The sequence below is a fragment of the Zalophus californianus genome, chromosome 11, assembly GCF_009762305.2.
Source record: "Zalophus californianus isolate mZalCal1 chromosome 11, mZalCal1.pri.v2, whole genome shotgun sequence".
Lineage (NCBI taxonomy): Eukaryota > Metazoa > Chordata > Mammalia > Carnivora > Otariidae > Zalophus > Zalophus californianus.
The window spans coordinates 39,844,527-39,872,011 of record NC_045605.1 but is presented as its reverse complement, the minus strand read 5'-3'; the positions used below and the strand labels follow the sequence as shown (position 1 = coordinate 39,872,011).

The 27,485-nt window shown below is 40.2% G+C and overlaps 1 protein-coding gene across 1 annotated transcript in view; it reads left to right on the top strand.

The window, feature by feature from the left end:
• Window positions 1–27,485, top strand: part of FAT3 (FAT atypical cadherin 3) — a 642,087-nt gene that overhangs the window by 270,711 nt on the left and 343,891 nt on the right. The gene's annotated exons all lie outside the window — the stretch shown is intronic.

Genomic DNA, 27,485 nt, shown 5'->3' with positions numbered 1-27,485 from the left:
GATTGTATCATCCTTCCACCCACTAGGATGTTACTTCCAAGCCTCAACCCAAGAGAACTTTGCTCCCTCCTCTAATCATAGCGTTGGCGATCATCTTTATTGGAATACTTACATTGCATTGTTAGTTTCATGTGTGTACCCAGGAAAGTTCTGAGTTCTTAGGGCACAGGGGCCATGGAAAATTAATCTGCATTGAATCCAGGGCAACTGATATAATGTAATGCATAGAGTGGATGTGTCCCAATGCATATTGTTAAGGAAGCAGGGGGAGGAAGCCAAAGGCCTTGCAAACATGCTGAAGGATAATGGCAGGAATGGGACTATGAGTAGATTCCTCAGGTTTCACGCTCTTGGTGCCACTAGAAACTGACCATATGGGGAGTAAAGATCCCAGGAAGTCCAGAGTTTTCAGAGGCTGAGCCAGAATCAGCCGTAGACTGGGACACTGGCCTCGTGGAAAGAGTAGGAGGCACACGGACCTGGGGGCCGATCTTCATGCCAACACTCAGTAGCTCTGTGATCTCCTGCAAATGGTTTCAGTTCTCTGATGCTCAACTTCAGTTTGGGTAGCAACGTGGTTAGTATCTTCTACTTAGAGACAATGCATTTGGCTCACAGTAGACACTCAATGAATTGTCCTTATTAGCATATCCAATGTGTGAGTGACTTGAGTGTCCCTTGGAGCATCTGTTGCATTGTCTGAGTATATTGCATCTACCTTATTGTTGCCATTAGTGTGCTAAGCACTGTGGTGGCCACTTTCCATACATTTTCTCCTTTAATGTTTTCCTCAATAATCTTGTAAGATGAGAGGTTCTCTTGTCATACATATTATACAGATGAAGAAACTGAGGATTGGAGAAAGTAAGTGACTTGCCCAGTATTTCCTATAATAGGTAATTGGGATTTAAAGCCAGCCAGTCCTACTGCTGAACCTATATTCCTTGCCACCATCCTCTATCTTCTCTTCTGCATTATTGGGAAACACCTATGTGTTTCTGTGAAGTTGTCCTGACTCTGGAAGCCTTAACAGAACACGTGGAAATTACAATTTCTATATTAAAAAAACTCTATATTTCAGGTTTCCAGATCTACTCAGTAATGGACCACAGGGCCAGGTAATTCTAATACATTAATAGCCCTAATACATAAATTATATGCTTAAATAATGAGACCACTGAGCATAATTTCAAGGCAGCATAAAAACTGGTTTAGAAGATGGATTTTTGATGTCTTTCTTTGAAGTTCCCAGGTTTAAAGGAAATCTATGCTTTTTTTCAATGAAAAAAAAAAATCAACAATCTAGTATTTTTTTTCTACTGATCCATAACCTCCTCAAGGAGAGGTAGCATGTTCCATTTAATAATAAATCATTGTATTTGTCTAGCAAATTATACTTTCCAAAATGCTTTTATAAACTTATCTCATTTGATTCTCCTAGCAAACCAGCAAGGTAGGCAGGGCAGAGGACATTCTTCTTCACGAATAGATGAGGTGGTGGAGGCTCTTAGTGAGGGGAGTTATCCTAGGTCACACAAGTAATGGGTGATGGAGCTGGGGCTAGAATCCAGGTCTCTTGGCTCAGTGTGCATCTTCTCCCAAATGCCTCTTGGAGTGAGATCAGACAGCTGCAACAATTTGTACACAATGAAATCTTCAGCAAATGTTGACTGGCTGATTTGGCTCAAAACAATTGAAGATATTTTTCACTATGATTTCCATTGTTTCTCTAAAGCAGCTGAGGAATGCATTATCTGTAGTTTGCCTATGTGCAGGAAAGAAGCAGAAAGCAAACCGTTGATCAGTCTTAAAAGTTGTTTCTTCAGACAACCGAAAAGTTTTCAGAGCAGGGAAGTTTGCTGTTTCTGTCGAGGGCATTTTCCTGATGCCACTGTATCACAGACTTGCCTCTCTTTAGTCATCATAGGAATAATCTCCCTATAGCTGATACAGTGGAGTCCAGCTTCATATTGGAGGGGACGCCCATTCAACCCCAAGGACTTCTGAGACATAACACTCACTAGAAGGTTCTGAGAGAGTAATAAAACTAAGTACACAGTATACTGTTTTTTCAGATCCTTGATGGAAAATTTAACAGACGTGTGCCTGGGTGGTTGGTTCAACTTCTGCCTTGGGCTCAGGTCATGATCTCAGGGTCCTGGGATCGAGCTCCACATCGGGCTTCCTGCTCAGCAGGGAGTCAGCTTCTCCCTCTCCCTCTCCCTCTGCCTCTCCCCCTGCTTGTGCTCTCTCTCTCTCTCTCTCTTATTTATGAATAAATAAAAAAATCTTAAAGAAAAAAAAAGAATAATTTAACAGAGTTCTTTGTAGTGCAAGCCACATGAGCTAGGGATGATTTGGTCATAGAGCTTAGCTATTTGAACCCAAATTAGCTGGTTTAAATCAGAGTTCAAGAGACATTTCCAAGTTTTGTGGTGGTTTTTTTTTTTTTTTTTTGGTAATCTATAAAATCTTCATTAGATGTCCATTTTCTCTGGTGTCAATCCATCCAAAAAATGAGCACTAATGATTTTACGTGCAAAAATCTGGGGACTGTAGATTGATTAAATCTGTTGTGCAGAGTATCAGTGAAGGTTTGGTTTAGGGTCTCTCTGCCAGTATGTAACCACACTGTCCGCTGTCCCCTGTCCCATCTACCAAATGGATATTCAATACAAACCAATGGATTATAGAGCATATGTGGCTTTTTGCTTAAAGAATATTCAGGCTGAATTGAGATTCTGCTCATGATTCTATCCCGGTGCCTGACACACAGTAGTCAGTAAATTTTTGTTGTATGAATGCAGTGTAACATTGTAGAGCTTCACCTCCTGCTCCCCCTGCCTCTCCACTTCACCTGTGCTACCCCCTGCCCACCTTTTAATACTGTTACTCTCCATTACAAGCATGCCATCCTTTCTGCTGCTTCTTGGAAAGCCTCTTCTCTTGCCGCCCATCTCCAACTTGGTGATCTTATTCATCCTATGAACCCAGATCATCTGTTTTTCCTCTGTGAGAGCTTCTGTGATACCTACTCAAGTCAGAGTTCACAGCGTGCCTCTCTTTGTGCCTCCCCTTCCTGGGGAACACACTTCCATGGTCATAACTGACACAGCTCATTGTCCTGTACCTGTAGTGGTGTTGCCGGGTAGACTGGGGAGACTTTGGGCCATGAGGTCTCCCCCCAGCCCATCCCAGAGATGTCACCAGAGGTCCTTGGTCTCATCAGGAGAAAGAATTCAAGGACAGACCACGGTGGAGGAGTAGCACAAGAAGGAAAGTTTATTAAAATGAAAGTACACTCTTGAGATGTGAGGGCAGATGAGCTCAGGGGAGAGATGTACCCCCTAGGGTTTGGGTTTCTATCTTTTATTGACAGGTATTAACAAGGGAATAGAATATTCATTACCTAAGACAGGGATTTCTTGGAAGTAAGGTCATAGGCTTTCTTTTCCTTATTTGGTCAAGGGTTTCCTGTCATGGCACCCTTAGGGAGGAGATTTTAGTATCTTAATATAGTATGACAATAATGTGAACTTTGGCCTACTTTGTCGGCCATCTTGGGCCTCTCCGGCTTGATCTGGTTTCCTGTGGTTTTGCTGTGGAATGCTGCCACGACAGGCCTCTAACTTCCTCATAGTTGGCCATGACTTCCCACTGCTGGCCTCCAGGCATCCTGCTAGAACCTAGCTAACTGTGTGTCCTCTAACAGGAGCTCCGAGTTCTCAGGCTGTCATCCCCAGTGCAGGGCCTCTGTTTTCCTCACACTGGAGTGCTATTTCCAGCAGTGGTGGGCACACAGTAGACACTTGGTAATTCCTGGTTGTGTTGAAAGAAGGAAGGAACACTGCATGCAGCCCAAAGGTATTAGTCTTGCAAACAACTTTATGGAAAGAGGAAAGGGATTCAGTCTTTTAAATTCCGAGAGTTGAATTTGAAGAGACCCTTCTATGTTGTTGGAGAGAGTCTTCAGAGAGCACTGAAGGCAACAACACTCCAGAGCTGGGGAAACCCTGAAGATTCTGCCTGACACTCACGGTGATAATTGTAAGAATGATTCACATCTACTCCATATTCCATAGCCATTGCAGTGGTTATTTTAACCCTTAGTGTGCCACAAGCTGGGCGCTGTTCAGCTTCCTCGCTTGGTTTGAGCATGCTCTGCACAGAAACTGACTTTGGTGATAGACTTCAGTAGCATTGGCTTAGACTTTGTCTGGAATTCTGTAGCCTAGTTTGGGTCTCTCCTGTACTTGTTTCCATAAGTCCCTGGGCTTCTTGTTTCATAATGAGCTAAGTGTGTTTCTAGGGTCACACTTGATTGCACTTTGCCGCAGAGGCGAGCTTAGTTTCTGCCCAGCAACTCTCCCCAGCCCCTCCCAATGCCCCCCGCCCCGCCCCCCAGTCTTTTCACTGCATCAGAGGAGGGACCACAGTGAGATCTCTGCTGTCTGGCCCTGAAGTCTGAGAGCGTTTTTGTTCCATAAATGAATCTGTGTAGGGAAGGCTATTTTTACAGAGAGGATTCCAATCCCTGTCAATGTCCATGCATTTTAAATGCCACCAGGAGGTGCCTAGTGCAGAACTTTGGTTGGAAAAAAAAAAAATTATTGTAGCATGGAAAATTTTACACAAATAAAAACTAAAGCGGTTGTATCTTTTGCACACACATTTCTCTCTTACCTCCCCTGTGAGGTGGGTGCCATTCCCCTTTCAATTTCATGAAGGAGGAAACTGAGGATGCTCTGGAGAAATTTAGTCATTGGCTGGAGGTCACACAGCTGGTTAATGACAGCATCAGACCTTGACCCAAGTCTGTCTCCAGATTTTATGATATGACATCATCTGGTAATTATTAAGGTGATACAGCTTAAATTGGTCGGAAACCATCGATCAGTAGGACAAGGGTACTATATAAAGGAATCTAGTTTGTGGTCATTTTTAAAAGGTCTTGCTTAAAAGCAAAAGGTGGAATAAGGTTTTTTGGGGTTTTTGTTTTGTTTTCTTTTGTTTTTTAAGTTTCCTCTCTCCTTCCTGGCTCTGCAATTCCATACAGCTTTGTGTGACTTGTAATCTTGAATACAGGTAGTGTGCCTATCAAGGAGACTCTTCTAAAGGTAAAACACACATGAGCACAGGAGAATCTGGTTTTAATACTTCGAAGTTCATTCCACAGCTGTTTACGAAGAGCCTTTGCTGTGCGGGGAGCACTCTGCCTAGTCCCGGGAGCATAGCTGTGCAGCAGAAAAGGACAGACCTGCTTCTGCCGTCAAAGAACTTGCCCTCTAACGTTTCACTTGCTGTACCTGAAAAACCTGCTGGTAAAAAAATACCATTAAACTTCCCATGTTTATAGAGTACAGTCATCTGTGCTATTCTTTTTGTGCTGTTTTGGTATCATTCAGCCAGCAAACATTTGTTGAAGACTGTCTTCTTGACATGCAGAAGTGATGACTACATGACCTGTGACCTTGAATAGATATGTTCAAAAGGAAAATTGCTGGAGAGTATGTGAGCGCTGTATTAGTGGTATGCAAATTTATTTTGGGGGTCGAGTGGATGGAGTTACGAATTCGACTGGGGGGAGGCAGGACAGGAATTGGGAAAGTCCCCAAATAGTGTGAGCTGACCCAATCATTTAAGTTCATTTTCAGAGTGGTAGCTCAGGACCATATAATTTATCATGTTATATAAAGTGCAACTGTCATCTACTATTCCGATGTTAATTTTACGTGATAACTGAGTGAAATCTTGGTAAATGATATCCAGCAGAGTATATACCTTTAGTATTCATGCGTTTAACATCCACGGTTTTGAGTATTCAAGAACTATTTTGAAGGTTCTTGATATGAGCAGTTCCTAATTTTGCTGAGAATCTGCTTTTAAGCACTTGGCTTTGGAATGCTTCGTGGAAGCAAAGGATTTGTAGAATGAGTGAGTCTAGCCCACTGCCCAGCTGTCACACCTGAACTTGGCTTTGTTGTTCTCCATATAATCTTTTTGTTTTTTAAGCTTTATTTGTTTATTTTAGAGAGAGAGTGTGCATGTGCGTGCAGTGGGGAGGGGCAGAGGGAGAGAGAATCTCAAGCACACTCCCAGCTGAGCATGGAGCCTAACGTAGGGCTTGAACTCATGACCCTGAGATCGGGACCTGAGCTGAAACCTAGAGTTGGTCACTTAACCGACTGAGCCACCCAGGCGCCCGTCTCCATGTCATCTTGAATCATCTTGTACGCTACCAGCAAAGCCTTGATTGCTTTGTTGGAAGTGACCATCATTTGAAATATTAAATCTTGAGAAATTTAGAAAGGTAGCTAACTTGTGTTAGAAGAGGATGCACAAGGAATGTCTCCTCTCAGAAAAGTGATAGCATGGAACTAGAAGAGCCTATAAAATCACCTGAGACTTGGGATACTGTTGCAGAGTATCCATTCCCTTCACATTATAATGTCAGGGGGCCAAAAGATACAGAAATGTTTGTTGTTAGATTGAGACTGTCCTAACTAATATGCTATAATAGGGTAAATAATGTTGTAAAATTCAAAATACTTTTAAACCTCCTTGGGCTTTCATATTCCACACTATATCCATGGACTGAGAAAGTACCTATAATGTAGTAAATACTCAATATATATTTGTTGTCTGGAATTACAAAGTCTTATGGACTAAAATACTAATTAACACTCATCAAACACATTACATATTTATTTTTTCCTTTAAGGATCAATTCCCAGAGATTTTTATTGGGCTGTATAGCATGACTTTAGATGAATTTATGATATAAATTAGTTTAATTTGAGGTATCTTATTATCTATAAGGTATTTGTTTTCTTTTAGCAACATGTTTGTGTTGGAGATTAAAATGCCTGTATCTGTCAGGACAGCATTGATTCTCTAAAATGCTGGCCAACATGATTAAGCTGATTGTAAAAGAAATTTGGAGGAAAAATATGATGAAATATTTCAAAATAGTGACATCTGTTAGCTCACATTCAGTGCCTACTGTGCATTTTTCCTTTATGTTTCTCTCTCTCTCCCTGAAAATATCCTTCCCGCAAGTTTTCCCCTTATCAGAACAAAGTAGTAAGAGGTAATTTTTTCAAGCCAAATGTGACAGAACGCACATCAACATTCAAGGAATGAGGTTTTTGCAATAGGTAATAATGTAATCGGTTTTGCCAGCAGCAGAATGTACAATCCTATTAGAGATGGGGAGAAGGAAAAGTATCACCTTAATTTACCTCTAGGCAATAGAGCAATAACTTGGGGTGCCTAGGGCTGCCTGTGTAAAGATACTTTAATCATATAGTAAAAACATTTTTAGTCTGCTGTCTGCTTTAGATGAGGGAAGACTCTCCCAAGTTAATAAATAAAATTCATTCAGCATACAGTCTGGCAATGATGATATGCTATTCTTAATCTTTGTCAACATTAAATCTGTTAGAAAAATTTAGCAGACTAGAATGAGATCAGTTTCCCCCCTATATTTCCTTTACAAATTGGACTGTGGCCTTTGGATGGGGCTGATACAGCACAGAAAGGAATTGCTCCAAAAGGAAGGGGAGTCAAGGCCTCATTCCACAACCTTCAGACAGAAGCTGCTTTCCATTGTCTTGTACCTTTGGGACTGAACTCATTATAGTAACCATCAAAGTAGAAAGTCTTCAGCCGGGGGTATTTCTCGTGTTTGCGTTCTGGCTGTATGGGGAATGTGATCTTTAATTAGTTCAGGATATAAAATATCGCAGAGAGTTTCCCAGGCACACTCTGCTTTGTCGTGTAGGTCAGCAAATGCAATTCTGTTTTAATTGTGGCTGAGCTATTGTCTTAGACTGGTATTCCTAGAGTGCCTTTTACCAATTAATGGTAATATACTACTGGGAAATCATGTTGCCTTGTGGAAACCCGTAAATAGCGATGCTCTAATAGGCTGTCTATTAATAGTAATACAAAGTCAAAGACCTCATGCCATTAAATGGTGGTATTCATGTGTGAAAGCCTTCTAGTAACTACCATAAGGAATGTCACCCGTCAATTGCGTGTGTGCGTGTGTGTATGCGTGTGCCCATGTGTGTTTTCTTTGGGTCTCTTTCTCTCTTCTTTGTGTTTTCTGTTGGGCTCTTTTCTACTATGAATTTCTATTTTCTGTCAACTCCATGATTGATTGGGTTCAGGGAAGCAACACGTGCCAGTCATTGCCTTTGAACCTGCGCTTCAGATGTGTGGCGTTTTATTTCCTCTCCTGCCTTTTGGCTTATCATCAGTTCTCGCAGTGAATTTTGACATGTGCAAATTAATAATCATTCAGTCAAAATGAATATGGTGACCTTTGTGCCCACACAGTGTTCTAAAAGGAGAAGTATGTGGTGCTCATGAACTCAAGGAATTTACAATTTAATGAGAGAAGCAAAAATGTATGCTTTTATGTGTGTTATGTATTTTTCCACCTGTCTCTCATAGTCTATCAACTTATTATAGTGTAGTGTAACCTCATGCTTTTTACATTTGCATGTGATATACTCCCGAGAATAATAGTTAATTTCATGGGAGGCAGAATTAAGAATTGAAGTGACCTCTCTAGGCTGTAAAGCTGAGCCAAGAGCAAAGCAAGAAAATATCACAGGGATAAAAATAAAACTTTAATTGAGGTCCAAAAATATGATTATAGAAATGCAGGATGGAAAGATTAGCCCGGCAGTTCATTTGAAAAAATACCTTGATGTTTTAGTGACCAAAACCTGGAGGTGAAGCAGAGTGTGAGGTAGTTTGTTTCCGAGAAGCCTGATGCACTCTGAGGACAGTGATAGATAAGTATGGGTTTTAAATGAACTGGTTTTCCAATACTCTGTCTGAACCAGCCGCACGCATCAGGGGTATTCCATTAAGGGAAATGTTCGGACTGAGTACCATCCAGGAGAAAATGAACAATATGGGAAGAAATGGGTAAGAGCCATCTCATGAGAATGAGGTCCAAAGACAACTCAGAATCTGGACTCCAAAAAAGAAAAGGGAGAAAGGAGATACATCCTTTCATTGTTTTAGGACCTGTCGAGTGGCAGAAGCTGAATACATAATCTGTGCTGTTTCAAGGGGTCAAAGTGCAGGCAGGCAAATACAGGGGCTGACTCCAAAAAAGAACCTAACAATCTCAACAGCCTATTGGTAGAGCAGAAAGGCTTGGGAAGTAGGGAGCTCAGGGGGTTTGAGCCTTCAACCCAGACCAAAAGGATGCTAAAAGTTGAGGCCTGCCATAGGTGGATGCTTGCCTTTGATGATCATGATATACCTCCTGTGTTAATGTTCTCAAGACATGCCAAATGCTTATTAATAATGTGACCATGAAAAGGTCACTTAAACTTCAAACCTCTTTCCTCATCTTTTAAAGAGATTTAATACAGTGCCTTAAGTACAGTGTAATAAGCACTCAGTAAAAGGTAGCTATTATTGCTCTCACCTTATATACCAACTCTTCCTTCTTTGCTTTAGCCTGAGAAGTGAGGTTAGGATCAGCTGGTGAGGTATGCCTGGGTGGCTTAGTCATTAAGCGTCTGCCTTCGGCTTGAGTCAAGATCCCGGGGTCCCGAGACTGAGCCCCACTTTGGGCTCCCTGCTCAGTGGGAAACCTGTTTCTCCTTCTCCCTCTGCCCCTCCCCCCCGCTCGGACGCACGCGCACTCTCGCTCTCTCTCAAATAAATAAATAAATAAAATCTTAAAAAAAAAAAAGACAAGCTGGTAAACTCTTGATTAATTTCTCAGCTGAATATCAAGAAGTTTGAATCAGAAAGTGGGGCAACAACAAAAAAGTTCCAGTCTACTTTGCTTAGTTATGTCCATAGGACTTGGAAAGTAATATTTGATTCTTCTATTTAGGAAAATTCCTGATTATAATATTTATGTTGCCTTATAAAATAATAGTAACAATTTTAAAACAATAACATTAACAACAATAGTTGCTAACACTTAGTGAGTGCTTGTTTGTACCAGGCATTGTGCTAAAGCATTTCAACAGTAAACAATTAGTGTTCCCTATATTATCATTATAACAGGTGAATTAAACACATGATATTCTTTAAACCTCAAGTAACTTTATGAGGTGCCTTCCCTATTTTGTAGACAAGGAAACAGGTAGAGAAGTTGTTACTTGCCCAAGGGCACATCACTAATAAATGTCAGAGATAAAATTAGGTATTTTTCACCTGAATTTTCATTGTGCTTCCTGAGTTCAGCATGTGTTTCCACCTTTTTTGGCCATGAGCCTCAGTAAGAAATACATTTTGTATCACAGGACACAGCACTCTCTCTTTACAAAGCACCATTTATCCTGATTACAGAGAACCCATTCCGAATTTCCTATTCTGTTGTATTTCGTTTTAAAAAATACACGGGTCAGACCTATTAAACTGATTTTATATCTTACTAAGTGATCCTTATTAACTATAATCTAAAAAATAATGCACACTTGTTCTTTCTCTTCCTGTAGGAATAAAAATTCTATGCATTGGGATAAATTATAGTACTCATGTATGTAAAAAGGATTTACTTTTTACTCTTTTGAGAAGGTCCCATGAAATGGTATCATTTCCTAACAGCAGAGGTTATGGTGAAGGAGAAGGATATTATATGAATCTTGCTGTCCAAATGAATTACCGCTGTCATCTGAATTAAAACAGATACGTTGTTCCAAATCAGAGTCCTAAGTGACTTGAACATTTCCATTGGAGATTGTGAATTATTATGTAATGGAAGCTAAATAGTTGTAGTTTTTCATTTTAAAACAGCCATAGCTGTCAGGTCCAGATCATACTCAAAAGCCAAGTTGTGCCATGAAAAATACCGTGTGAGGGCCAGAGAGCCACACAGATTCCATGAACGAGCCAGACTTCTTGGGAGGTCAGTCCTCAGACCCAGGCATGGAGGGAACAGGTCTCACTTATTTTCGTGATTTTTTTCCCATCCATCTCTTTTGGATGCTTCCCAGTGACTACGCCTGTTTGTTTAAGGGGCATTTGAAACCTTTCTGGTCTCTGCTCAGGGCCCGGCTCTGATAGCAGAAACAGAAGTAAGGTATTCCAAAGGTCCATGGGTTGTGAACAACTGTTACTTAGGACTTTAATGTTGGTTCTCTGCAGGAAATCATGCAAATGGCTGATTGGCTCTGTGCAATAAAATAAACCATTTTTATAGCTGATTTTAAAATCATATGTTGGCCATGTCTTTGAAGCATTTCTTTAACTGGCTAGGAATAAATATATTACATTTTTGCCTTTTCTTCCTTGCTCCATTTCTTTTAGTACAAGAACATCCTGGTGGGCTCTACAGTCTTCCTGACAAGATTTACCTGGGGGCGCCTGGATGGTTCAGTTGGTTAAGTGTCTGACTCTTGATTTCGACTCAGATTTCAAGCTCAGGGTCGTGGGATCGAGCCCCACGCAGGACTCTGCGCTGGGCATGGAGCCTGCTTGGGAGTCTCTCTGTCCCTCTCCCTTTCCTTCCGTCTCCCTCACTTAAAAAAAAAAAAGATTTACCTGTTGTTGTGTTGCCTGGCAGGACAAAAAAAAAAAAAAGAAGAAGAAGATAGCAGGAGGGGAAGAATGAAGGAGCGAAATCGGAGGGGGAGACGAACCATGAGAGAGGATGGACTCTGAGAAACAAACTGAGGGTTCTAGAGGGAGGGGGGGGGTGGGGGGATGGGTTAGCCTGGTGATGGGTATTAAAGAGGGCACGTTCTGCGTGGAGCACTGGGTGTTATGCACAAACAATGAATCATGGAACACTACATCAAAAACTAATGATGTCATGTATGGTGATTAACAACAATAAAAAAATTTTAAAAAATGGCTGCAATTCAAGAACATTTCCTTTTCATCCAACACACATTTTCTGGGTGATGATGTGTGGATTTGGATTATGTGTGTCAGGGACAGAAAGCACAGAAGATACCTAAGACATTGGCCCCCTTTAAGACACGGCAGGCCGCCTGACTGGCTCAGACGGTAGAGCAGGCAACTCTTGATCTTGGGGTCGTGAGTTCGAGCCCCACATTGGGTATAGAGTTTACTTTAAAAAATTATTAAAAAAAAAAAAAGACACTCACAGAGGTGTCAAACATTTAAAGAAAACTGCAAAGTAGTGTGTTAAGTGCCATAATAATGGTAGATATAAATATAGTGTGAAATAGTGGCCACATCTGTTTGGGAGGTTGATCGCTTCACAAAGCAGGAAGTGCTCAATTTGGGTCTTCAAGGTGGGGAAGGGTGGTTATTCCAGGCAGAGAGAACGACAGAGAGCAATTTTGGGGTGTCTGGAGTATCCAGGTAGTGAGACAGGGTGTGGAAGGAGGGGAGGGTGGAGAGAGGAATGGACGCATCATGGAGATGGCCATGGGTGTGCAATGGAGATTGTCCAGGTTCCCTCGCTACCTTGTCTGAACCGACTCTGGATGCTGGAGCACCCATTTGATCGTTCTCAGGCCAGGTTTTCTGCAGAGGCTGACTCTGTCTGGCCCTCCCTCTGCAGTTGTTCTTGGACTTGCTGAGACTTTCTGTTGGAGACTGAGCAGACCTTCCACTGACTCATGACTTTGGGTGTCTGTTTCCATTTCTGTTCCCAGCTCCTGTTTGTGCAGCAGATACATTTTCGAGGAGCCAAAGCTGAAAGTGTGCACCATTGCCTTCTCTGGGCTGTCTCTGCAGTGGGGAGAGGTTACAGATCTCCATCTACTGCAGCTTATGGGTTATGTGCATACTGTGCCAACTGGGGAGAAGCTTAGATTTTCTCAGCTGGGCCTCCTGCTATTTTAATTAAACTTTGCTTTTAGCAGCTTTTCCTGTTTCCACTCTCCTGGGGATAACTAGGTGCATTTTTCTTTTGGCTTTTCAACTCATTGCCACATGTTGGACACTGTTAATGGATGTAACAAATTATAATAATTCTCGGCTGGGCTCTTCCTGCACAGTCACCAAAACTCCATTGGAGGTAGAAACACCATGCACTCATTGAACAAATATTTATTGTTCATGTACTATGTCTACAAGCTGTCGAGTGCTCTGTAGGTGCTGAGATCTGTTGAGTGGGACAGGTAGGATCCTCTCTGCCTTGAGGGATACTACAGTCTAGTGGGGGAGAAAGGACATTAATATTAAAATTAAGCCCATAATCAAGATCCATATGACGAAACCCACTGCTCAGAAATACTTCTGTGGCTATAGAGCATGCCTAAGATTTTGAGCAGGCAGCTGGTCAGAACTAAACCTTAAATCAAAAACTCCTCATGCAACCTACAGTCTGGAATAATCTCCTGAAACTCCAGGATATTCCTGCATTCTCTTTTAAATACTGCCTTTCCTGTGTTGGCAACCTTCCATAGGTACCTGGACTTTCATCTCTGTTGGACCTGAAGTGTAGACGCACGAAAAGAGGAAAGGTGGATATAGCGATGTCCTGGGAGAACCCAGGAGCCATCCTTTCTGGATTCCTTCCCTCTTTTCTCTTTGATCCTAGTTTATCCGTATTATCTGACCAAGATGCTATCCTGAGTTTAACCTAAAACTGTTTATGTTGAGCCATACCTTCCAAATGCCAGTCTCATACATTTTTATTGTAGAGAAATAGCTTTCCTGTAGGTATTGGATATTTATCAATAGTGTACGTACATTGTCTATGCCTACCATCAGAACTCTTCATTCAACCATTCGCACACACTTTAAACAGTATGCTGATAGAATATAATAGTGTGCTTTTCATATTGTCTTGAATTCCAACAGTAATTCAGATACCCCATTATGGCTCCCTTTTTTTTAGAGTTCCTAAAATAGTTCTTTCTGACTCGAATGCATATTACTTGCTTCAAATCATGGGCCGTGTCTCAATTAATGTTCTTACCAAGGGGAGAAAATGCGACATGATTTTTCATCTCCGTCTTGAGGAAACGGCACAACAATTTGTTCACGAAGCTCAATGATTTGTTCTAAAACTAACATTTACCTGTATTGCTATTTACAGAGCTTAGAACTGCTAAGCACATTTAAACATAGACATTTGGAAAGAGCTATCCTATCTGCAGCCTGAAAGTGCAACAAAATAGTCTCACAACGGGTTTTCCTCTGCTGTTTTACTTTCTCAGAGCAAGTCAACAGCTCCGTATTGCCCCAAAATACCAGCCTTGTGCGTACACGCCCTGAATTTAAGGGCTGAAACTAGATGAGGGTTTGTCTTTTGTTTTCTTGTCAAAGCTTGGGCTACCAGAGTGAGTTAGTATTTGTCTGTGTCTTGTCAGTGCCTCTGGTACTGTCCACAGAGCAAGCAGACACATTTCATCTCAATTACGAATAGAAGATGAATACAGGGTAGTGTGTGTGTGTCAGAGGTTAGAGCCATTTAATAGGATGAAATGCGAATGAAAATTGGAAAACAATCCAAGATATCTATAGAAGATGAGAAAGGGAGAAACTCAATTAGAGAAAACCATACACTTTCCTCCTTCTGGGCCCCGGTTTCTTTGCCCTATTGTAGTTGCTTATTTGGTTTTAAATGGGAAAGCAAAGAGTTTATTGTTTCCATTGTGAAGAAAGGTAAGGTGGTTTCAAGGATTTCATTCATGTGCTCTAATGCTTATGTATAGTCTCTATAACCTAATCAGCCTAACTTAATTACCTAAGTATGGCATTGTCTGTGTGATTTTGACAACACTGGTCGAAGGAAAAAGCAATTGTGTGAGCTATAACCTGAAAGGGTGGAAGAGAACAGAAGTTCTATTCCCATGATAAGCTTTTATAAACTTGTCATAATAAATGCGAGTACGGGTTTGTAGCTCACAAATAGGAAAAGCAACAATACTAAACTTAGACCCAGATCCATCTTCCTTTGTTTGGTGTGTGTTTCCCTTTTATCACCTAGAATGTGTTTTAGCCAAGGGAATAAATTCAGCGCTTTTGGTATCAGATGTGCAGTTATCTGTGTAACCTCAGTAAAAATATCTTCTTGGTAAACATCAAATCAGCTGTGAAAGTCAGGAGTACATTCGCTTGAGAAAAGCGTAAGTGAGCTGTATGCTTTCATTATTTTATTAGGAGGTTCTGAGAGTGGCTGCTTCTTCTGGGGTAGTAGGTATGAGATTTCTGTCTGGGTGGATGCCTCTTTCCTCGGGTTTTATATTCTGATATGGGAGAGATCAAAACAAAATAAGAAAAGTGTTCTCTTTGACTTGGAGAAACAGTTCCCCCAAAAGGAAAATGTCCACAAAGCTTTAGCATAAAAGGAGAGAAATTGCAGTGGATCAGTCCCATTTAACAAAGTGGACCTTGTACCACCCTGCATTGCTTTCGGAGTAAACGCATGAACTTTTGTGGATCCGTGAGGGTGCACACACTCTCCACGCCTCTAACCCCAGTCATCTTGATGTAGGGAGTCTTTCCTGGAGTCTAATTTCTTGACGGTGAAAAGCCTTTTCCAAACAAAACTCAAATTCCCTGTCCAGATGAAGACTCGGGAGAGCTAGTCTTCTCAAAGACCCCAAATACTCTTTGTGCTGAGTTAGAGTTAGTAGTAAATAAGTCTCAGTATTGGATTAAAGTATGACCAACATCCGACAGCACCTCCACCTGAAAATTTTCTTACTTGAAGAGCTAAACATTATGTCCTGACATTTCACTGAAAATTCTCACAGTACTCTTCAAGCCTGCAGAATTTGATTTTATGGACAAATTTTAATTTAATTAAAGTTATGCCTTATGTACAGTCTGTCTTTTCAACACAATTTTCAACACCCATCTCCCTGTCAGCAGTGTTTTGCCTTACCACAAAAACATGGCATTTTGTCGTCAAGTCAAATGATTAAAATACGGGGTGCCTGGGTGGCTCAGTCGTTAAGCGCCTGCCTTCAGCTCGGGTCATGGTCCCAGGGTGTTGGGATCGAGCCCTGCATCAGGCTCCCTGCTCAGTGGGAAGCCTGCTTCTCCATCTCCCACTCCCCCTGCTTGTGTTCCCTCTCTCGTTGTCTATCTCCCTCTGTCAAATAAATAAAATCTTTAAAAACAATAATTAAAATACAATGAGGGATGGTTTAAAGATTTTTATTTACGAGGTCTACTGTTATCTCCATACATGGAAAATTGTAGTATGGTTTTTTATTTTTTTATTCTTCTCAACAATAATACAAATCTTGTAAAGATTTAATCGAAGATGTGGATCAGAAATCACTGGTGGGAGTATAATTGGTAGAAACTTTCTGGAAGGCAGTGATTCAAATGCTTCAAAAATGTGTATACACTTTGTCCCATCAACTCTACTTTTAAGAATTTATCCTAAAAATAATTGAAAAAAGATAGTGTTACAAGGTTATTCATCTATACATGAATTATCATAGTGAAAAACCAAATATGACCCAACAAATGACCTAACAAGAGGAGCTTCACTTTGTAAAGGATTAACATCATAAGGTCATTTTAACAAATATTTTTTTGAGCATCTAGTGTGTACTAGGATATGCAACAGTGATGTAACAGAGAAAATTCTTGCACCTAGGGAACTTACATTTTCTTGTCTGTGGCCTAGTTCCAAGTGGGCATTGCCTTTACATAGTCATTAAAAGGCAATCACATGGGACTGCAGGTATTGATGTGGAAAGACGTTCAGTAAGCAGTGGTCAGTGAGGATCGACAATTACAGAGAAATATGCTAGTTTAAGGTGACAGTAATATAAAACAAAGGCAATGCACCAAGAATATTAACAGTCATTATCTCTGGGCCATGAGTGAATGTGTGGGATTTTAAAAAATTTATTTATATTGTCTAATTTCTTCTTTAATGAAGTCTTAAGCATTTATTTAAAACCTAAAATTTACCTAATTACCAAATGTGAATGCTCCCAAACTTCCTGCTAGGCCAAAGAGCCTTCTTCCCTTCTTTCCTGCCTCCCCCGCTCCTTTGGATCCATCTACCCATCTATCTGCCTACCTACCTACCTGCTATCCATCACTGAAACATAGGAACAGAAAAGAACTTCGCTTCCCCTCAGATAACTATTCCTTTGTTGACCTACCATTGTTAATGGAAAATAGTTCTAGATATCTAACCCAAATCCCTTGTACTGAAGTTTGTGCTTCTTTCTTCTTCTAAAGGAGTAGAATCTAGCTAATTGCTACCATTCACATAAAGGTAATAACCTCCATGTTTTCAGACACTTAACAAAACCACTTCTTCACTTTATTTCCTAGGTCGTCTGAACATTTTGCCGCTGCTTTAGATTTCAACCTTCCTTTCTAGTCAGCTAGGGGAGGTCTAGTGAGGATCTAGATTACGCACTGTGTATGGTGGTTAGGCCAATTAGCACAGATCACAGAAGGGGTTTGGGGCAGAGAATAATCTGGGTTACAAGAAAGGAAAAAAAAAAAAAACAGAACAAAACAAAAACAACCCAATGCAAGCTGATGGTTGCTTACAACCTGATACTCTGTCTGCTTCCTGTTTTCAGGCTGCTGGTGCTGGGTGCCCACTACCCGGACTAGAATTACTGTAAAGAGAGACCAGGAATACATTTTGAGTCTATTAAAAACTGGTCCCAAAATGTTTGTTTGTTTGTTTTTTTAAATCAAGCACCAAGCGTATGTTTACTGAGCCTCCAGAACTTCATGGTGAGGGAGGCTTTCAAGCTTTTGTAGCTAAGGTTTAGAATTCCTGAGTTCCAAACAGACAAGGAGAGCTGCCCGTTTTCATTAACTCGAAACAAAAGCTTGAATTCAGCCTGCAGCCCTTTGCCTTAATCTTAGGAGCTGCTCTCCAGCTTCCAGGCTTGGGAAAGAACGTGGAGTGAAGGCCGCTTGCATTTCAGTACATAATTGTTCCCAACAACTGTGTTGTGGGTTTTTCTTCTCCTCCTGCAAAGATGAAAGATGTCTGATCAATAGGAGTCGGCGGGAAGAGGAGGGAACAGAGTAGAACAAAAGTGTCCAGGGTGGATGAGAATCCATGGACGAGAGCCCACGGAGAGGGCGCGCCTTGCTGATGTTTCATCTGGGAGCCCAGAAGCTTTGATTCTGACTGCCTGCAGTGTGTAGTTGGGAGCAGTGCAGCGTTTAAGGGCGTGATGAAATCAACTGATGTCTTCATCAAGCTTTGTCTTTGCTTCAAGTCTTGGGGATACTAACATGACACCATCTGCATTCTGGGTTGTAGCAAAGGGACTACTCCAAACTGGTTGTAGGTTCTAAGAAAATTTGTCTTTTAAACAGGATAATTCACAGACGGAGCGTTGAATTTCAGAATCAGCTGGCCATCAATTCTGTATATACATTAGAGAAGTCTCGATGACAAACCCAAGCGATTCCCATTTTATTTTGCCCCCTGATCCCAGGGTAGCAAAAATCCAGTTGCCTTAGGTTTTGTTTGTTACTGTTTTTGTAATGTAGGTATTTTTCAGGGTGCTTGTCTAGATATCCCAACTTGCCCTCCTTTGCCAAACGTTATGATGCCATCCTTCATTTACTTACTCAACGTTTATAGTATTCCCTAGGATAAAGGTACAAAAAGAATGTGCTAAGGAAGAGAGGCAAAAGGGGTAAGTCCCAGCCCTGGCTGTCTGAGTGAGTGGGTTTTCTCTGAATCTGAACCCTCCTTGGAACATGAGGAACAGAGAGGTCTTTTTGGGGAGACAGGGACCCAAGGAGCAGCACGCATGTGCAGATGTGCACAAAAGCAAAGGCGTGATGACCTTTCAGGAAGACTCCATCCTCCAATAGCCTGGTCTCAAACCAATCCAACATCCTAGAATCTCCTGAGAAGACATAAACATGAATACTGAATAATACATTGCCGCAACTTTTAGAAATTGAGGAAAGTAATGAAACTATTGAATTTCCTATTACCAAAGAGTTGATACCAACCCACTGTGAGGAGCACAGGGGCACGGAATTGCCTTCTTTTTCATGATAATGGACACATGTGGATAGATCAGTGGGCAACTTCTATAATGAAAAGAGTGTGTGACTCCTATTCAGTGCTCTGGATTCCAGGCCTGACTGCCACATGATTGCTGGGCAATTCACTTAAAATCCCCAATTTAAAAAATACATTAAAGTATATGTTTAAATATATACCAAGTATGTGATACAGAGGGTTATAAAATATATGTATATATACTATGTCCACACTAAAAATGTATTCGAAGAATTGTAAGCATAGAATTTAAGAATCTCTCCACTCACAATTTCTCTGTTCATCTTGTCTCGTCCCATTTCAGCTCATTGCGGTTGTGCCGTATATTTCAGACTGGTAACAATTATAGATATAACCACAGGAGTGCATTGAGTGACCCTGGCCAGGCCTATGAGGATAAAATCCCCATTCTTCCTTAATTATTACCCGCCTCTGCTCAGAACAATGACGCCTATTAAGGCATTAAGAGCCTTATACAAGTCCAGAGATAAATAGGAACAGAAAGAAAAATAGTATCTGTGTGATCGTGCTGCAGGCAAGCAAGGGTTGGATAAAAGTGGTTATGGATCCCATGAAGGAATTCCATGTGTTCTCAGAAATAACTCTAGTGAGAATCTGATTCTTGAAGCAATAAGCAATTTAAAAATGCCCTTAGATGCCAACAACAAGGGAGGCTGGCTGAAGGGTGCATGAGAACACCCTGTATATTTCCTTACACCTTCTTGTGAATCGATCATTACTGCAAAATAAAAAGTTAATGAAAGTTTTCAATGCACTGAGAATTGGCAGTTAATATTTTGACTAATTAAAAATAATAATTAGGGGCGCCTGGGTGGCTCAGATGGTTGGGCGTCTGCCTTAGGCTCTGGTCATGATCCCAGGGTCTTGGGATTGAGTCCCGCATCGGGCTCCTGGCTCAGCGGGTAGTCTGCTTCTCCCTCTCCCTCTGCCTCTCTCCCGGCTCGTGCTCTCTCTCTCTCTCTCTCTTTCTCTGTATTTCTGTGTCTCAAATGAATAAATAAAATCTTAAAAATAATAATAATAATACTAATTAAATATATATGCACAAAAGACTCTATTAAGGGCATCTAAAATGAATATGCCATCAAGGTTGTTTGTTTGTTTTTTTTAAGATTTATTTATTTGAGAGAGAGAGCCAGAGCAAGCACGAGTGGGGGGAGGGGGAGAGAGAATCCTCAAGCAGACTCCTGACTGAGCGCAGAGCTAGATGCGGGGCTCAACGGGGGGCTAAATCCCAAGACCCTGAGATCATAATCTGAGCCGAAACCAAGAGATGGCCACTGAGCCACCCAGGGTTTTTTGTTGTTGTTGTTGTTGTTGTTTTTTAATTGTTCTTTCTGGGGCACCTGGGTACCTCAGTCGGTTAAGCGTCTGCCTTCAGCTCAGGTCATGATCCCGGGGTCCTGGGATCAAGTCCCACATTGGGCTCCCTGCTTCTCCCTCTGCCCCCCACCCCGCATTCTCCCTCTTTCTCTCTCTCCAATAAATAAATAAAATCTTTTAAAAAAAATAGTTGTTTTGTTTGTTTGTTTTTAACTGCCTCAGAATTTATATTACTTACCTTGGTAAGGGAATTTTCATCATGTGATAAGCTCACCACCCCCAAAGCATTCCCTGAACCATTTGACAGTTGTTTTAGAGCTACTGGGGGGTTTTGGGGTGTCATTGCTTTGGGGCAAGATGTCATTTGAGACCTAGGCTTTGGCATATGGTGATATGGCTGGAAAGTCCATAAAGTGAGTAGTCTGTAATGGCCAGCCTGTAATGGCCACCTGATTATAAACAGCTACAAACAGTTTTTCCTTTCATATCAAGTATTTAGAGCTTATTCAATGAGAACAATGTACATATATTTTTTTCTAATATTTGTGACTAAAAAGGAACAATTACAGCTAACATGTGCTTCATGCTGGGGTGAACTAATTCCATTTTAAGCTGTACATGGTTCTGTAGCAATTAATTACTGTTTGTGTTTCTGCCTATACAATTAAATGTTAATTTGCCCAAAGAATTCTAGTCCTCCATTGCCTTTATTATACAGCAAATAAAGATGAAATAGGAAAAGAATTTATAAATGTAAGCATATCTCAAAAATAAAAAATCACTTAAAAATCCCAACTGTATTTTTTTAAAAGATTTTATTTATTTATTTATTTTATTTGAGAGAGTGAGAGAGAGCGAGAGTGCACACAGAGGAGAGGGGCAGAGGGAGAGGGAAAAAATCTGAAGCAGACTCCCTGCTGAGCTCAGAGCCTGACACCGAGCTCCATCTCACAACAGAGATCATAACCTGAGACGAAATCAAGAGTCGAAAGCTTAACTGACTGAGCCACTCAGGCGCCCCCAACTGTATTTTTACAAGACTTTTTAAAATGACATTTTCATAAATATCAGCATAAAATTTGAACATCTCAATTACATCTACTTGGAGCATTTCCACAGTAGATGAAAATGTGAGGGATAAGATGTGTTCCCATCTGGAATATTTTACCTGAGTCCTTTCCACCGAGTCCTTTCCACTATCTGGAACATGAGAAAAGCTCACAGTGGATGGTTTATCTTCTAAATAAGATTTATTAATCACCGATTTCTACCCCCACTCAATACACATTTGTGAATGGACAGAGCTTCATGTCTTCTTGATTCAGAGGCAGAGATGGGGAGGAAGAAAGGACCAGAGGCCTACCTGATATGTGAGGACAGAAATCTTAGACTGGAGAGGAGAAACCCCAGAGAGGGTCATCTTCTGCTATCCAAAGACCTATCACAGGTGAATGGTGGTTTGCAGACTTGTTCTGTTTTATTCTGGGATGTGAGCAGGGCTGCAGGGAGAAAGAGCATTCAAAACTAGAGCGAGATGGACTTTTGCCTCAGTGTGAAGAACTTCCTATTACCTGAAACTCCTTAGTAAATGGTGAGAGCCTTGTCACCAGATTCTGAGCAGAGGCTGGGTGTTGGGTCAGAGATATTGTGGGAAGGCTGTTTTCACTAGTGGTCTTTGAAGTCCCTTTTGGGTCTGGTCAAGTAAGGCTGACTTATCTCATTAGTAGGTAAACTAACTTACTATTGATTCAGTGTCAGTAACTAAATGCCTTCATGAAAACATATTTATTGTGTGCCTACTATATGCCAGGCACTGTGGTGGGCAATGAGACTATATAGCAGTTAAGCAACCAGATAGAGACTCTACTTATAGAGCCTATTTTCTGTAATGGGCAGATGGAAGGAGGCTTCTTTCTGGAGAGCCATACTCCAGAACTGTGTTAGCTAATGGACTAAGAATATGCATATTTTTATACCTCAAAACAGACTCTTTTCAGAGAATCAATACTGTTTTTTTTTTTTAATATTCTAAAAGGATAGACCCAGAAGCACCTTTCTTAAGGTTTTTTTTACAATCAATATGGAGAAGTCAAATAGAAAAGTAACTTAATATTGTTTGCTCAATTAATAACTCTATGAGAGGGGAAAAATGGGCATGAAATACTATGTGGATTTGATATCTATATGAATTAAGAAGACAATATAATGTTTTGGTTGACAACGGGTCTTGAGTTTGACTGATCAAGGTTGGAGAACTCGATTTTCTATTTACTGGCTGAGTGACCACTGGCAAGTTACTTAACCTAAATCTGCTTCCTTATCTGTAATAAGGGGATAAAAATAGTAACGACTTCATAAGTGCTTGACACTTACTTGCTGAATGAATGAAAGGGTTTAGAAATGTTAATGAAGAATGCATTCATTGTACCTGTCATAGTACCAGGCACACCATGATTAAATAGTGATGGGTGTGGAGGTGTTGGTTGTGATGACAGTGGTTGTGAAACTGTTCCTATTTGGAGATAATATGATCATCTATATAGAAAACTCTATGGAATTTGTATAAACTCCACTTCAACTAATAAGTGACTTTAACAAGGCTGCAGGATATAAGATCAATGTACAAAAATCAATCATATTTTATACACAAACAGCAAATGGAAATTGAAATTAAAATAATATTATTACAATAGCAATAAAAAATATGAAATGCCTATGGATAAATTGGGCAAAACATGTGCAAGATCAGTATACTGGAACTATAAAGCATTGTTTAGAGAAATAAAAGAAGACATAAATAAATGGAGAACTACACCATTTTCATGGATCAATGGACTCAAAGTTGTTAAGATGTCATTTCTTTCCAAATTGATCTATAGAGTTAACACAATCCCAGTTAAAATGCTAATAGGTATTCCTAAATTTTAGATGGACTCTAAAGCTGATTCTTCATTTCATATGGAAACACAAAGGATCTGGAGTAGCCCAGACAACTTTGAAAAAGAAAAGCAAAATTGCAAGAGTTATACTTCCTATGAAGTTACATTAATTAGGGCAATGTGATATTGATGCAAACATAGCAAAATAGATTGATGGAACAGAATGGAGAGTCCAGAAATAGACTCATACATACATGATCAATTGATTTTGGACAAAGATGCAAAGGCAATTCAATGGAGGAAAGATCATCTTTTCAACAAATGGCATTGGAACCCTGAACATCTACATACAAAAAAAAAAAAAAAAACTCCAATCTGTACCTTTCACCATATATAAGCATTAATTCAAAACTGATTATAGATGTAAATATAAAACCTAAGACTATTAAATTATAGAAGAAAATGTAGGAGAAAATCTTTGTGACCTTAGATTAGACAATGATTTCCTAGAAGCACCAAAAGCATGAATGTATAAAAGAAAAATTTAAAAAATTGGATACCATTAAAATCAAAATTTTCTGCTCTTCAAAAGCTATAATTTAGAGAATGAAAAGACAAGCTGCAGCCTGGAAGAAAATATTTACAAATCACATGTCTGATAAAGGACTTTTAGCTATATATAAAGAACTCTTAAATCTCAGTAATAAGAAAACAAACCCCAGTCTGAAAAATGGATAAACAATCTGAACATTTAACCAAACAAGACATGCAGATTGAAAACAAGCACTTTTAAAGATGCTCAACCTCATCAGGAGGATGCAAATTAAAACTACAAGCTATCACTATGTAGCATTTGAATGTCTAAAATTAAAGTAACTGACCATGCGAGGTATGCCACAAGTAAGGATGTATAGCAATTGGAATGTTCCATATTGACTGCTAGCAGGAATGTAAAATGGTGCGTTCATATACCTGCCATGTACTATAGCCATTCTACTCCTAGGTAATTATTCAAGACTAATGAAAGTACTTATGCATAAAACTTGCATATAAATGTTGTTAGCAGTTTTATTTGTAATATCTAAAAACTGAAAGCAACCAAAATGCCCATCAAGTCAATGGTTGAAACAAATATACTCAATGGAATACTACTCAAATATAAAGAGGAATGATGCATTGGTGTGTGTGTATATATATCACAACATGGATGTATCTCAAAAGAGATTATTATTCTGAGTGAAAGAAGCCATTCAAAAAGAGTCCATACTGCATGGTTCCATTTCCATAAAATTCTAGTAAATGCAAATTGATCTGTTGTGACAGAAAGCTAATCTGGTTGCCTGGGAGTAGAGAGAATTGTGAACATTTTTAATTGGGATTAAAAATGAGAAGGACAATACTTTGGGGGATGATGATTATGTTTGTTATCTTGATTGTGGCAGTGGTTGCATGGGTATCAAAACCTACCAAATTGTTTATTTTTCATATGTATAGTTTACTGTTGGTCAGTTACATCTCAATTTTAAAAAAGTAATATGTGATGGTTGTCACAACACTAAAGGCTCACGATGTGATTTTGGTGATCTTTGGGCAACCTCCAAAGTGAGTTTTTGCTTAATAGAAAATATCATGTGGGTTTACATTTTTAATTATGACCATATAGGTCATAATTAGGTATGAGAGCATAGTAGGAAGTGAGGAAATGTTGTCACTGGGCATTGGTTCTATTAGTCTGATTACTATGGAGCCTTGGATGAACCTTAGAGTAACTGTTGTTAACACATTCATTTTTGTTCTCACATTTTTGGTCCATGAGACTGATACCTGAACACTATGTTCCAAGATACTCATTCGTACTTCTAGTTAGTGAGTAAATATAGCCATACACATTTTATTTTAATGAGAAAGAATTCTAATTTCCAGGGACATGTCTGGTCCTTTATTTAAAAATAGAGTAAAATTGCACTCATATATTTTAATTGGTGTTAGTGGATGCCTTTCATCCAAGGACTTCTCAAAATCATTTAATGTCCAAAGCCTGTAATATACCATCTTCCAGTTTGACAGGTTCAAGAAAAGGGAATTAAGTGACTTCCAGGGATCACAAAACAATTCTGCAAATCTGTGTATGTGTGTGTGTGTGAGTGTGTGAGTGCACGTGCACGCACGTGCTCATGGGTACATATGAGTGCAATGAGTGCATGTGTGGTAGGCGGTCGGGCAAGGTATAAACAAAGCTGACCCAACTTCTTTGATTTGGTTGCTTATTGTATTATGTTCTCTTTTTAGTGGACTTATTTTGCTGTTTCCTGAATAGGCCAGTTATTGTCACATAAGGGTATATTATGAGCAAGCCACAAAGACGATGCGGGAATGTCACACGACAAGAGAAGAGAAAAAATCTAACACAATAGTCCATCCCAAACTTCTCTCCTCTCAAAATTGTCCCTTGCTTTGGAGTGTGGTGACTTTTTACAAGGTCTTGTAAAGACCTTTGATTCACGCTAATAGAACATAATGTTCAACGTTTACTACACTGCAAGTATTTTGCCAAGCTCTTGACATACATTTAATTACATGATCACCACAACACTGAGATATGGGTAGTAAAACTAAACTAGCTTCGTTTAAACACATTGTCCAAGTAATGGAGTCTGGATTTGAAATTGGAGCATTGAGGCAGACTTAAGTTCTTCTATAATTGTAGAAGGCCATGAGACCTTGGGCAAGTTACCTACTCACACTTGAGACTTAATGGCTCATCCATAGAAGAGATTTATAAAGCTCATAGAGAAGTTGTATTGCACATTATAATTGCTCAGTCAATGCTATTTTACTTGCCTCCCACCGTCTTCTGCTAAGTTCTTTGCCCTTCCTAGTATGTCAGTCCAAACCAGTTGAGACCGAGTCCTCCTGGCTGTTGGCTGTGCAGTTTTCCCCTCAGAGCAGATCTCCTCATTAGAGATATGTCTTCTCAGCAAGACTGTAGACTGTGAGTCCTCTGAAGACAGAGATCTTCTCTCAGTTATTACTATTCCTGCAATGCCCAGCACAGGGACCAATAGATGCTTATGAATTGAATTGACAGATCTCATGTAAGATGTGCTTCCCAGCATCTCTAGAGCACTGTTTGCAACCCATACCCTGCATCTCAGATCTTGCCAGACTACTCTTTGTCTTCATTCTGCTTGGTTTCATGTCACTTAACTGTCCTGACTTGAAGAGCTCTGCCACCCATGTCTGTATGGTGGTTCATGGCTTTCACTGCTGTGAGTGTTCCAGAAAACTGGCCATGGTGTGTGGGATATGCCTGAGCCCTGTGGATGTGCTCACACCTGGCCAGGTCTCTGGGCCTTCAGCCTCTCTGGACCTTAATGTCATGTTGACATTCTACCCTGTCTCAGCCCAGTTTATAAGGGTATCTATTACTCATTTAGTCAATGGACATATACCAGTATGTTTATAATCACTGTGCTTCGTTCTTCTTGTTTTTCTTCCTACCCTGTTATCTGTTATCTATTCTTCTAATGCCATATTGGCATCCCTATTTTGACTTCTAGTTAACACCCATGAATCTACATGAAACCCATAATGTTTTACATATTTGTATTGAGAATATTTAAGATTATCTTTTGTTGGGGTGCCTGGCTAGCTCAGTCAGTAGAGCACGTGACTCCTGATCTCAGGATTGTAAATTCGAGCCCCACGTTGGGTGTAGAGATTATTTAAAAGTAAAATCTTTGGGGCGCCTGGGTGGCTCAGTCAGTTAAGCAGCTGCCTTAGGCTCAGGTCATGATCCCAGGGTCCTGGGATCGAACCCCACGTTGGGCTCCCTGCTCGGTGGAGAGCCTGCTTCTCCCTCTACCTCTGTCTGCCACTCTGCCTACTTGTGTTCTCTATCTCTGTTAAATAAATAAATTAAAATCTTAAAAAAAAATCTTAAAAAAGAAAAAAAGATTATCTTTTGTCCCATTGCATAACACTATGCAGGGTTCTTTGCTGGATAACTTTGGAGCTGGAACTTCACCATCAGCTAGGTTCTAGAATATTCGCCATTCTGAGTTTGAGACAACTTTGAGTATTCCAGCCTAACTGTTTCTCAGTAGATAATGCCCTCCTCCCTTCCAATTGCCATACTTGGCATTTTGCTTATCCAGGGTCTGTAGGCCAAACTATGTGCCTAATACAATCTAAAGTCTGATGGGAATGCAGAGGATAGAGGATTTAGTTCAGAATTGGAGATCTATTTCTTGACTTTTTCCATGGCTGTCTTTTCGGATATAAGGATTTAAAGAAATTTCATGAGTTCCACAAGTACTCTGACTCCCATA